We start from the raw sequence: 10,839 nt of genomic DNA, 5'->3' as shown, positions 1-10,839 counted from the left end.
GATATCATCTGAATGTAGTTTGGAAAAAGAGAAAGAGAAGATAAAACAAAAGGGCAGCTCATGAAATGTAGGACATATGGTCAGCTTAAGCTGTTACAGACCCTTTTATCAATTCCTTCACCTCAGAAGTAAAAGAAATCAGGCACAGAGATACCACGTAACTACAGTGCTCAACAGTTAGAGGTGTCTAGAAGGAAATGTTGCCTAGGCACAACTACGGAAATTTTTGCTTAACTAGAAGAATCATTGCAGGTCATCACTGACTTTGCTTTCTGACCTCTGAACTCATTGTTATCCCTATCCAAACATAACACTTGGTTTCTATATTTATGACATAATCTTGGCACCTAGTCTGTGAAGACACCATTTAAAAATGTGCCCTGAATAAAGGCCCCTCAAATAGGAAGGGCACACTGCAGTCCTTCACACTGGCCTCCCTTGACCCTGTGCAACAGCTATGTTTTGTTTCCTTCGAGACCATTTGCTTCCTCTTGCCTTTCTCAGTGTCTTTCTCAACATATTCCTTCATCTCCTGTATTTGTCCCCACTCTCACAGCACAAAGCAGAGCCACAACATCATTTGACACAGGGAATCCTCCCCTCTCCCATAAACTGAGGCTCGAGAAGGGTGGCTGACATTACATCTATCCGACTCCTTTAATTACATATGTTTTGATGAAGCTCTAGTTGGGTTCAACAAGAACTTCTCGTGTCAGGTTTGGAGAGCTTAATTTGCAATATTTTTGGTGAAGGTAACCTAGCAGAGGCTATGCTTAGTGGCAAAATATTCTGATCTCAGTTACAGAACGGGTAAATCTGTAGCTATGCAGAGGAAAAATCCCACACTGACACGAACAGAATGTCAGAGGTGATCCAATACAGGATCACTTTCCTAAGACCTGACACAAGCTTTCAAAATTTGGCAACCAGGGTGAAGTGAATGTGGCCTTTCTGCAGAGGGGCAGAGACAAGCAAGAAAATTGAGTCCTGGAAAAGACACAGGCTCCTAACATTATGATAAATAGAAACCACCCTTCCTGGAAAAGAAACACTGAGGGGCCTGAGGCCAGCATTTGATCTGTGCTAAGAAACATTAGGATATTTTTATGAGCAGCAAGTTCACCAAGAATCTTGCTTAGAGGTTAAACCTTACAGAAAAGACAAAATAAGGTGACTAAGGACTGTTCATGTGAGCAAAGATGTACAGGAAGAGGCCCAGGCCAGTGTGTTGATCTTGCATTATGGAAATCAATTAAGCATTAATTATAAATGTTCCTGAAGGTTAAGTGAAGTGTGCACTGCTGCACACGGGCCTGATGGACCCGTAGGGCTTCCTGATGCAAACAGCTATGGGCTCCTCGGGCAGACAGAAGTGCTGAGCTCTACTCACTGCCCCTCTGCAGCTGGGCACCTGTAGGCATGGCAGGGGTGTACGTGTGCAGCCAAGGGGATCTTGAGGAACAGCTCTTTGACCTGCACCAACCACTAGGACAGCCCTGAATAGTGGAGAATAAAAGAGCAATCAGCAGTCCTCAACTCATTGCTTGAGTCCGAAAGAGCCTGACTCCTAGTATTACTAGACTAAATTAGCAAGCCCCTCCAACCTGCTCTCACCAGTGAAACTTTTGCCTTAGGAAGACCAGAGTGGCGAAATCAAGCTTTGAAACATTACCTCCCGTGGCACCATTCCCAGGAGGAAAGCGGCAAGAAAAAGCCCCAGAGTAGCTTCTGTTTGCTAAGGATGTGGTACACATAATGTTGATCGAGCAGTTTCTCCCTCCCTGTCATTCATTTCTGGGAATAAAAAAAGGGCTTCCCCTGTGCTGCTACATCTGTGGACTATGGTGATTTGTCTCCAGTACTCTGATAATGTACAGATTAATTATCTACTGACTAATTGCACTTGCCTTCTTAAATGTCTCCAGGTAACAGGAGTACTGCTTTCTTTTTGCTCATCGGGCCATGAAGGCAACCGATTTGTCTCATCCTTTCTGGTACTTCCAGACAAAGGGCCTTTCAAAAGAAAAAAATCCTGAACAGAAAATCTTGGTAATCCCTCTTTGCACGCTCCAAATAAGACAAATATATGTGTGTGCATGTGTCCATCCTAGGGTCAGCTCTTAATGCAGCAACTTGAATGTACCACCCTGCGAGATTTACCTGTACCCAGAGGGAGGAGCAGCCTGCCCACACTTACCTTTCAAGTGATTTATTAAAAGGAATTTGCAGGAATGCGAGGTTAATCCTGAAGCGATACCTGCTCACAACTTGAAGCAGCAGCACAAATAAGGGTGTTCTCACTTGCCGCACGCAAATCGGAGTTCCTTCTTTGCACCCAGGAATTGCCAGCTCTCACCTGAGCTGAGCACTTGCCCATTCCCTGCAAAAAGCAAAGCTCAGCAAAGTGGCTAACACTTAAACTAGATACAAAAGTCTGCTACGGCAAAACAGGGAGTACGCAGTCTGATACTGCATTGCCAAAAAGGAGCAGTAATGGGGGAGAGACCCTGGATGTGATTCTGGGCAACCTGATCTAGTTGAAGATGTCCCTGCTCATTGCAGGGCAGTTGGACTAGATGAGCTTTGAAGGTCCCTTCCAAGCCAAACTATTCCATGATTCTATGAACTAGTTCTCCTGCACACCTGTGTGATCAGCTCTCACACTAGGACCAGAATACATCACTTGGGATATTCCCCTTTCAACACTGATCTATGGGAACCAGTGAAGAAACCTGGGTGTTTCCAAGCAGAGGTCCCTGAGCCAACAGAAGTGCAGGTCATGCAATGCAGCTGTCTCTGCTACGCACCTCAGTTTGGCATGCTGGTGCACTTAAAATCATGTCTGTTCTCAGCAGACTCTGATGCTTTCAAAGACACACTTCTTGAGTTGACCACAGTTGGGAAGAGCCACAGTACAACAACATTCAGGAAAATACCTGTTCTGATGATCCAAATGATTCATCCCAACAGAGACTGAAATCCTATTGAGAAGATTATAAGGAAAAACAGGCTGTATGTGGAAGCATTGGTAAGTGAACAAGCAGATTGACGCTCTTGCATATTTTCTATCTGTTCTGGGTTCAGCAGCAGCAGTCATTTTTCTCCTTCTTAGGAGCTAGTACAGTGCTGTGTTTTGATCTTTTGGCCTGGGAACAGAGCTGATAACGCCGATGTTTTCAGTTGCTGCCCAAATGTTTGGTCTGGCCAAGGACTTTCTGAGCCTCATGCTCTGCCAGGGAGGAGGGGAGGCCGGGAGGAAGCAGAGACAGGACACCTGACCCAAACTAGCCAAAGAGGTATTCCATACCACAGCACGTCATGCCCAGGATGTAACTTGGAGTTACCCCGGAAGGGAAGGGCTGGGACTGGAGGGTTGGACGAGGTATCGGTCGGTGCTCGGCTGGGGCGAGTGGGGCGAGTTATCAGTCAGCTGGTGCTGAGGTGTTGTATTCTTTCCTTGTTATTTCCTTTAGCATTATTATTATTGGTGGCAGCAGTAGTGGTTTGTGTTATACCTTAGTTACTAAACTGTTCTTATCTCAACCCATGGGAGTTGCATTCTTTTCAATTCTCCTCTCCATCCCTCCAGGAGCAGAGGGAGGGCAAGAAGGGGGGGAGTGAGTGAATGAGGTTTGTGGTTGGGTTTAAACCACGACACTATCAGATACCTCTCAAAACTTGATGCACAGGCTTTTGCACTGTGTCTATCCAACAAGCAATGTTCACAGACCAAGCCAACAGAAAAATGGAGGCTCTGGGGGAGCATCTTCCCCTTTTCAGACTATCACAGGTAAGAGGCACCCGCAATAGAAAACATGCCTTTGTGGAACTGACCCACAGGTTGAATGGCACGGTACAGGCCATTCCTGAAAATAGAATTCTGACTAGCTAAGTGAGGCATCAAACATTTATTCTTCCCCTTCCACAACTACTGCAGCTAAACATGGAGTTTTAAAATCAACCTAAAAGTCAGTGGTGGTTGCTCATTCTCTGGTTTGCTCAGTAGCTATCAAGGGTAATACAAAGTTTTTCTTCAACTGAAGCAACCCCATAATAGTGTTCCTAAAAATCGAAAAGAACTCTTCCAAATGAAGCATGTTCCACAACCTCCCCTGCAGAGGCTCTGCTAAAATCCCTTTGGACAAATTGATCCTGGAAGACACAAATTTGAGTAAATCTCCATAAAAAATACCTGAGCACAGTCCTGATCTGGAGACCTTGGGATGATGAGCTGGATATTGACTAAAGTGTCAACAGGGCTTCAGGGTTTATGGCAGCTATCAGGCTGATGCTCTCTGGAAATCAATATTTGCAATTTAAATTTTGTATTTTGTGGGATATCAGTTGAAGTTTAATGTCTGTTTCTCTTTCTTGTGCTGTTTCTTGGGGGGATTTTTTCCTCCCCAGTCGGCACAGTGATTGTACACAATGTCAAAACCTTCTTGCAGCTGAGCCAGTGGAAGGGAGCAGATTCAACAGCTCACATTGTTCCACCCAAGACAGCAATAAACAGCTAAACACCAGTTTAGCGCCACAGCATGTGTGAGATTTCGCCTTCTGGGCTTCAGGGGATCGAAGCCTCATCAGGACCCATAAGAAAACAAACACCTCCATGTGTGTGGGACAGCGATTGAAAAACAAGACAGCAAAGCAGAGCAGCCATTCTGAGTGCTTCCTGGATTTCCTTGAGGAAGTTACAGTGCTGTGAGGTGGACATGTCTCCCATCTGTCAAATGACAACAATAGTATTTCCTGTTCCAACAATGAGGTTGGTGAGTTAATTCATTTAATCCCCTTGATTTCTCTCTCCTGGCATTCCTCATCATCCTCCCTTTGCCACAAGTCAAACACAATCCACCACTAACAAATGAAAAATACCAAGTCCTCTTTCCCCATTCTCACAATTGTATTAGCCCAAGAAGTACATGCAAGCCTCCTTTAGATTTTGTTTGCCTCCTCACCGCTCTTACCTCCTTTTAGGTGGTCTTCTCTTGTGTTATTCTGGGGCAAGGAGCTCAATCCTGTTTAACACAAATGAAGTCTCCTTGAGCAGGACTTTAAAACAGGGCTTTTCCCTTTCTAAGGGAGGATTCAAACCTATAATTCAAGAAGGGGGCAGTACTGCCCCTCTCTGGCCCTGTTTTAGACCAAAGAGCCTGCAGCTGGGTTTTGTGTGGGCTCCAAACACAAGCCTGTGAACACTGCCTGGAGAACTCAAAGCCCAAACTAATGAGAGTTGAAGAGCATCCACCTTAAAACAGCACCTGAGCAGGGACTTAAGATGCTTGGAGAATAAAAGTCCCTTCATACATCTTCTGCTTTTAGTGCCCTAGGGAGTCCAACACCAAACTGGGGCACCAAACTCTTTTCTGTAAAGAGTTCACCTGCAACAACAAACTCAGGAGAGGCAAGGCTTATGATCAGACAGAGATTGCCAGGTAGTTTATTCCTGTGAGAGACTAAAATTAAGCCATAGCATCCCTCTGAGATTTATACTGCTAAAATAAAACCCACCTAATTGAGCAACAAATGCCTTATTTGTTCTCATGCCCGAAGCCGACTGAAGCTGCTCTCATGAAGAACCGCTGCTGGAGAAAACAGAAATTACCCAGGAAAAAATTACAACACACATGGAAGACAATGCCAAGAGGCTGAGAGAAATGGGTAAATAAAGTCAATTACCAAATGCAGTATGAAAAGATGAAAGCTTCCTTTTATAACTCTGCTTTTGCACTAGTCTGATTTAGACACCTCATACACTGGCATTCAATGAAGTTAGATGACACGCTCAGCTGTTTACAGCAACTGGGCACTGATACTTATCTCAGAAATAAAAAGGCCTTGTAATTCATTTGTAAGGCTGTACATGGTTAATTCTTGATGCCTTGTAAATGCTAATTATGAAAGAAGATGTTAAAGGGTTCCTTAGGAAATCAATACTTTATTATACAATAATTGCATCTGCAAGTTTAATGTTCTGCATAAGACTTTGAAAGAATAGAGGAGGTTGGGAGGTCAGATGGTGCAAATGGTGGCTGCACGACCTGGAAAGTCATCAAGAATTTGAGGCCTAGTAAAATGCCTAGATGTCATTAAAGTATTCAAAGATCCAACACTTATTACAGAAAGCAAACTGCTACTACATGTACGTCTGTACAGATGACACCCTGGCCCATATAAACCCAGGCACACTTATAATTGAAATGGCTGGTCTGTTACTCGTCTGAGAGCTTTGGTTGCTCCTTTGCATGAATGATTTGTTCCTCTCAGACACAGCATTTCAGTTCTGTCTCCCCTCATCTTCCCCTGGCTCACTCCCCAGTTGTTCAGCTTTTGATATAGGAGTCGTTGAGGAGCTACCGTTAGGGTTATAAGCCCTGGAGTCAGGATATAGCTGAAAAATCATTCTTCCAAGAATTTCTGGGTCATTGTCTAATTGATACTAGCATTAGCATGCTTCATATTCATGTTCCAGCTCCACAGGCAGTACTTACTCTGCGCCCGGCCATGTGGGACTGCTCTAGGCGGTTGAGTGGGAACCCAAACCAACGCTACTACATCAGCCTAAGAAGGCATCAGCCTCGAGACTTTTACAATAGCAAAACAGAGGAAAAAAGAGCCTTTCTTGCACTGCGGTCATCAGTGCAGCAGTGCATTCCTCTGTTTTTTATTACACACTTTTAAAAGAAATATTCCATGTTACTTACAGCTTATTAATTTGCAAAGAAACCACAAGTTATTTCCTTACATCATTATGGGTTTTTACATTTTTTTTTTAATTCTTACAGGCTATAAAAATCCAGAGACTTCAAAGGAAATGAGTTTAAGACTCGGCATGTTATAAAAGGAGTCCAGACCACGTTCACAAATAAGATAGCTTTCGCTAACAGCAAAGTATTTCGCAGGTTGTATTGTAGCTTATACTTTGCTGAGAAAATGAATGAGAAGTGAGCAGTGATTCATAAAACAATCTGTACATTTAACGCACGATAAAATAAGATAGCATTGCACAGCTTTCTTGGAGAGCCAAAAGGCGGTGCCTTGTGATCAGCAAGCTAGTCAAATAAAAACACAGTAGGAGGGGGTGTAATGCTGAATTGCTGCAACCACTCCTCATGATTCATCTTTTCTCCAGCAACTCACCCAGTCAGCACATCCAAAATGCAATATGAAAATTTAATGCACACCCCCCAAAAGTGATGAAGAAAAGGCAATATATGTGTATATGTTCACGTATGCGGTGTGCTTGTGGTATTTCTACATTAAAGGATGTTCACTTCTGTGCTCCTGTGAGAATTTTTGTTTGTCTGCTTACAGACAGGTCAAAGGGAACCTGCCTCCATGCATGAGCCATGTGCTGACATGGTGGTTGCAGGAATTTCACCTCTCAGAAGAAAGCTGGGTCTTTGCTGAGCACAGGAAGCTCCGCAGTAAAGCCCCCAAAGTAAAAATCCTGGTGCACTGAAATATCCTCTCTTATCCTTTTGCCCAATGATACATTTTTTTCTGGCACTAACCCATGATCAGCAAAACATAATATACATTAATTAATAAAGAGTGACACATCACTGCTTGACACCCATAAGAAAGAACCTGCAAAAGAAGTAATGCCATGTGAACTGGAGAACTGGCAATGCCAAAAATGACTTTTTTTTTCCAGCATGTCAAACCTGACCTCACTCAAAACCATTAAGGGTGAAAAGCTTTACTTGTACGCTCCATAAACCCTCCCCTTTGCTGCATAGCCTGCCTCTATAGAAGATGCTCCGCTCAGCACTTTGTAACCTGCAGTCAACACAGGGAGCAAAAGTGAACCCATCAACTCTATTCCCAAACTTCCCTGAGGGTGTTGCTGATACCCAGGGCACAGATTTAAAGACAGCTCAGAACCCACATAGGCACCAGGTCAAGTATCATAGAATCATAGAATAGTTAGGGTTGGAAAGGACCTCAAGATCATCCAGTTCCAACCCCCCTGCCATGGGCAGGGCCACCAAGTATCCTGGCTGGCTGAGTCCTGCTGAAAAACCAGCCAGGAGCGCTACTGTGGAGTGATTTGAAAATCTTGCTCTTGTTGTGAACCCTATTGAAAACCTAACTCTGAGAGTGAGCTGTAAGGGGACAGCTCCTCCAGATCTGAACACAAGATAAATACCACTTTAGAAGCCCAGGCAATGAAATTGTAAAAAAACCCCAAACAGCACAAACAAAAAACCCCAACCAAAACCAAAAACCCCACTGGCCAAAATTTTATAGGAATAGATAAAGGTGCTTACCCCAAAATTTTCCATTCTTCAGAGAAAGCATCCACCAGCCTTACCCGACATCTTCATGGCTGTCTGGAAGCCTGAGGACACAATCCAGGCTTCTCAATCCCTGCCACAAGCACAACTCTCGTGCTGAAAAAGCCTGTTAGCTGAGACGACTCAGAACTTATGATTGAAAATGTGTCCTTCTGACAACGAACATTTGTATTTCAGTCAAACACGGAACACTGTGCATATACTTACTGGAGAGCATGAGAAGCCTGCTACTCAGTTACTGAATAGAAAGAGCTTATCTTTTGAGCTAGTACATAGCATGTAAGCAGCACTGCTGCCTGAAGAATGGAAATGGCAAGATAAACACCTGAATGTTTTTTCTATTCTTCTGCACAATGGAAAACACAAGGGGATCTTATCATCCAGACCAGGTGTGGAAGGAGATAAGATTACCTTTATAAATACAGTGTCCACCAGGAACAGCTAATTAGGCATATTACTTCCTGCTTAACCAAAACCTTTGTCCAATTTCAGACCACAGAACAGCTAGAAGCCTTTCTAGGATGCAGGCAAAATAGATTTGGCACTTAGGTGTTTGGTCTTAACAGCAAGAAAGGGATGGGGACAGGTGCTGCTGGAAGGGCTTCCCACCCCTACTAACAACACCCATCGTCACAAGCTACCTGTGAGTAGCGGAAGCTCTACAGGTGCAGCTTAAGAAACACAACTCAACAAACCCAGTGACCATTCTACAGATCAAATCTCACAACAGTGTTGCTTTCCAAATGGCCTTAGCAATTTCATGAGGTGGTCTCTAAGTGTATTTCCCAGGTATACACATTTTCATATCCTTAGACACTGAAGAAGTGTCTCCAGCCCCTCCCGGGCAGGTGATGAAGCATCACCAGCTATAGGAGTAATCTCAAGCATGCCAAAGCTGCTGTGAGGACATCTCATTTAACTGCACCTACCGGATACAGCAATTTGGCAGAAGGGGATGCTACAACCAACAGGAAAATAGAATAGAGCTGAGAGGGGACTGGTCCCAAGCCACTCCGACAGTATGTAGGATTTTATCCTATGGTTTCCCACAGCACCTGATCTTGTCGCACTGGAATGATCTCCCAGGAACTAACTATGCCACTTCAAGGACTACATTGAAATGGAAATGGAAAAGTAGCACAAGAGCAGCTCTCACTAGAACCAGTTGCTAGTCAGCACTGAGTTACAATTTGCCCACAAGAAACTGAAGCTCCACATGAGACCTAATTGGAATGGAGATTAGGAGAGAGGACTTCCTACACTGGGAATGACCATTCCTGCTACCGACACGTGGAGACATACACCCCAGCGAGAAAATACATACCCATCATCCTTAGCAGGGTAGGATGGCTTTATCCCAAACACAAAGAAAAGTTAAGAGCAAAGAGAGTAAATAATTGCTTTTCAATGAGATGACACATATGTGCACACAGATCCCCAAACAGACTGCCCTAAGCGTTAAAAATAATCCTTTGGATTCCTTAAAAGTTCAAATAGCACCTTCCTAAACACGTCATTTAAATGAGGAAACAAAGCCCGGGGTTTTTTCCTTCTTTCTTGTGGGTTTTTTCTTGAGTCTTTGAGGTTCTTACTTCCAAATTCTTTCCAAAGCCATGGGACCTCCTGATATAGTGAAATATAAGATTGTCACATAACATCTTGGCTTCCGAAGCATGAGTTTTAACAAAACACAACTACTGCCAGGCTAATGATGGGATTGTAATAATTGGCCCCTCTCAAATTTGGTACAAACAACACCTGTTGAGTGATTAGCAGATGCCTCAGACATGAATTTGGGCAGCATTCCTTTGCTATGAAGTCTCTTCCATGCCACTTTGAATAAGAAGAGACCATCGACTTCAACTTAAAATAGTCTGGTTTGTGTCGGTTTTTTGTCGCAACTTTACCGCCAGCGCTGTCATCTCAAGTTTGGCTGAAATTACAGATTTTTGTCAAATAAGCTTTCCCAGCATGTTAGAAGAGCCAACACATTCCTCTTACTTTAAAGCAAAAATTCCAGAGGAAACAGTTGTTTTGGAACAAATAAAGACCTCTGCAGTGTTTTCAGCTGAAGCACTGAAGAACTTGGAGGTTGAACTGATTATAGACAAAAGCAAAACCCACTTCAACACCATGTTGAAAAGTAAACACCAGGGGGGTGGTGGGAGAAGAAAAGAGCAAAAGAAGAAGTTAACAGCGTTTTAATTTTTCCCTGTTGTCTCAATTTAAAGATTTTTATAACTAACACATTTTAACAGATTCACTTTTCTCCACTGATTTTGAAGTTTTAAGGCTCCAGAAAGTTTTCTGCCACACTACAGAGCTGCTCTTTGTGCTAAAGTAGCAGTTCAACAATATCGAGCCCTGATGTAATTTCTTTTTAAGTAGACTTAAAAGTATCATTATCCTCATTTCATAGGTGAGGAAATAGCTTATGTAAATTGCTGGAGGTCACTAACCAGTCAACAGTGCAGGCTCAAGGCTCTCCCTCCCCTTCACCACACTTTACGGGAACAGGAATTAAAGGAATTAAAGA

Source organism: Lathamus discolor, chromosome 5 (genome assembly GCF_037157495.1).
Source record: "Lathamus discolor isolate bLatDis1 chromosome 5, bLatDis1.hap1, whole genome shotgun sequence".
Classification (NCBI taxonomy): Eukaryota; Metazoa; Chordata; class Aves; order Psittaciformes; family Psittacidae; genus Lathamus; species Lathamus discolor.
Note: the sequence above shows the minus strand (reverse complement) of the source record.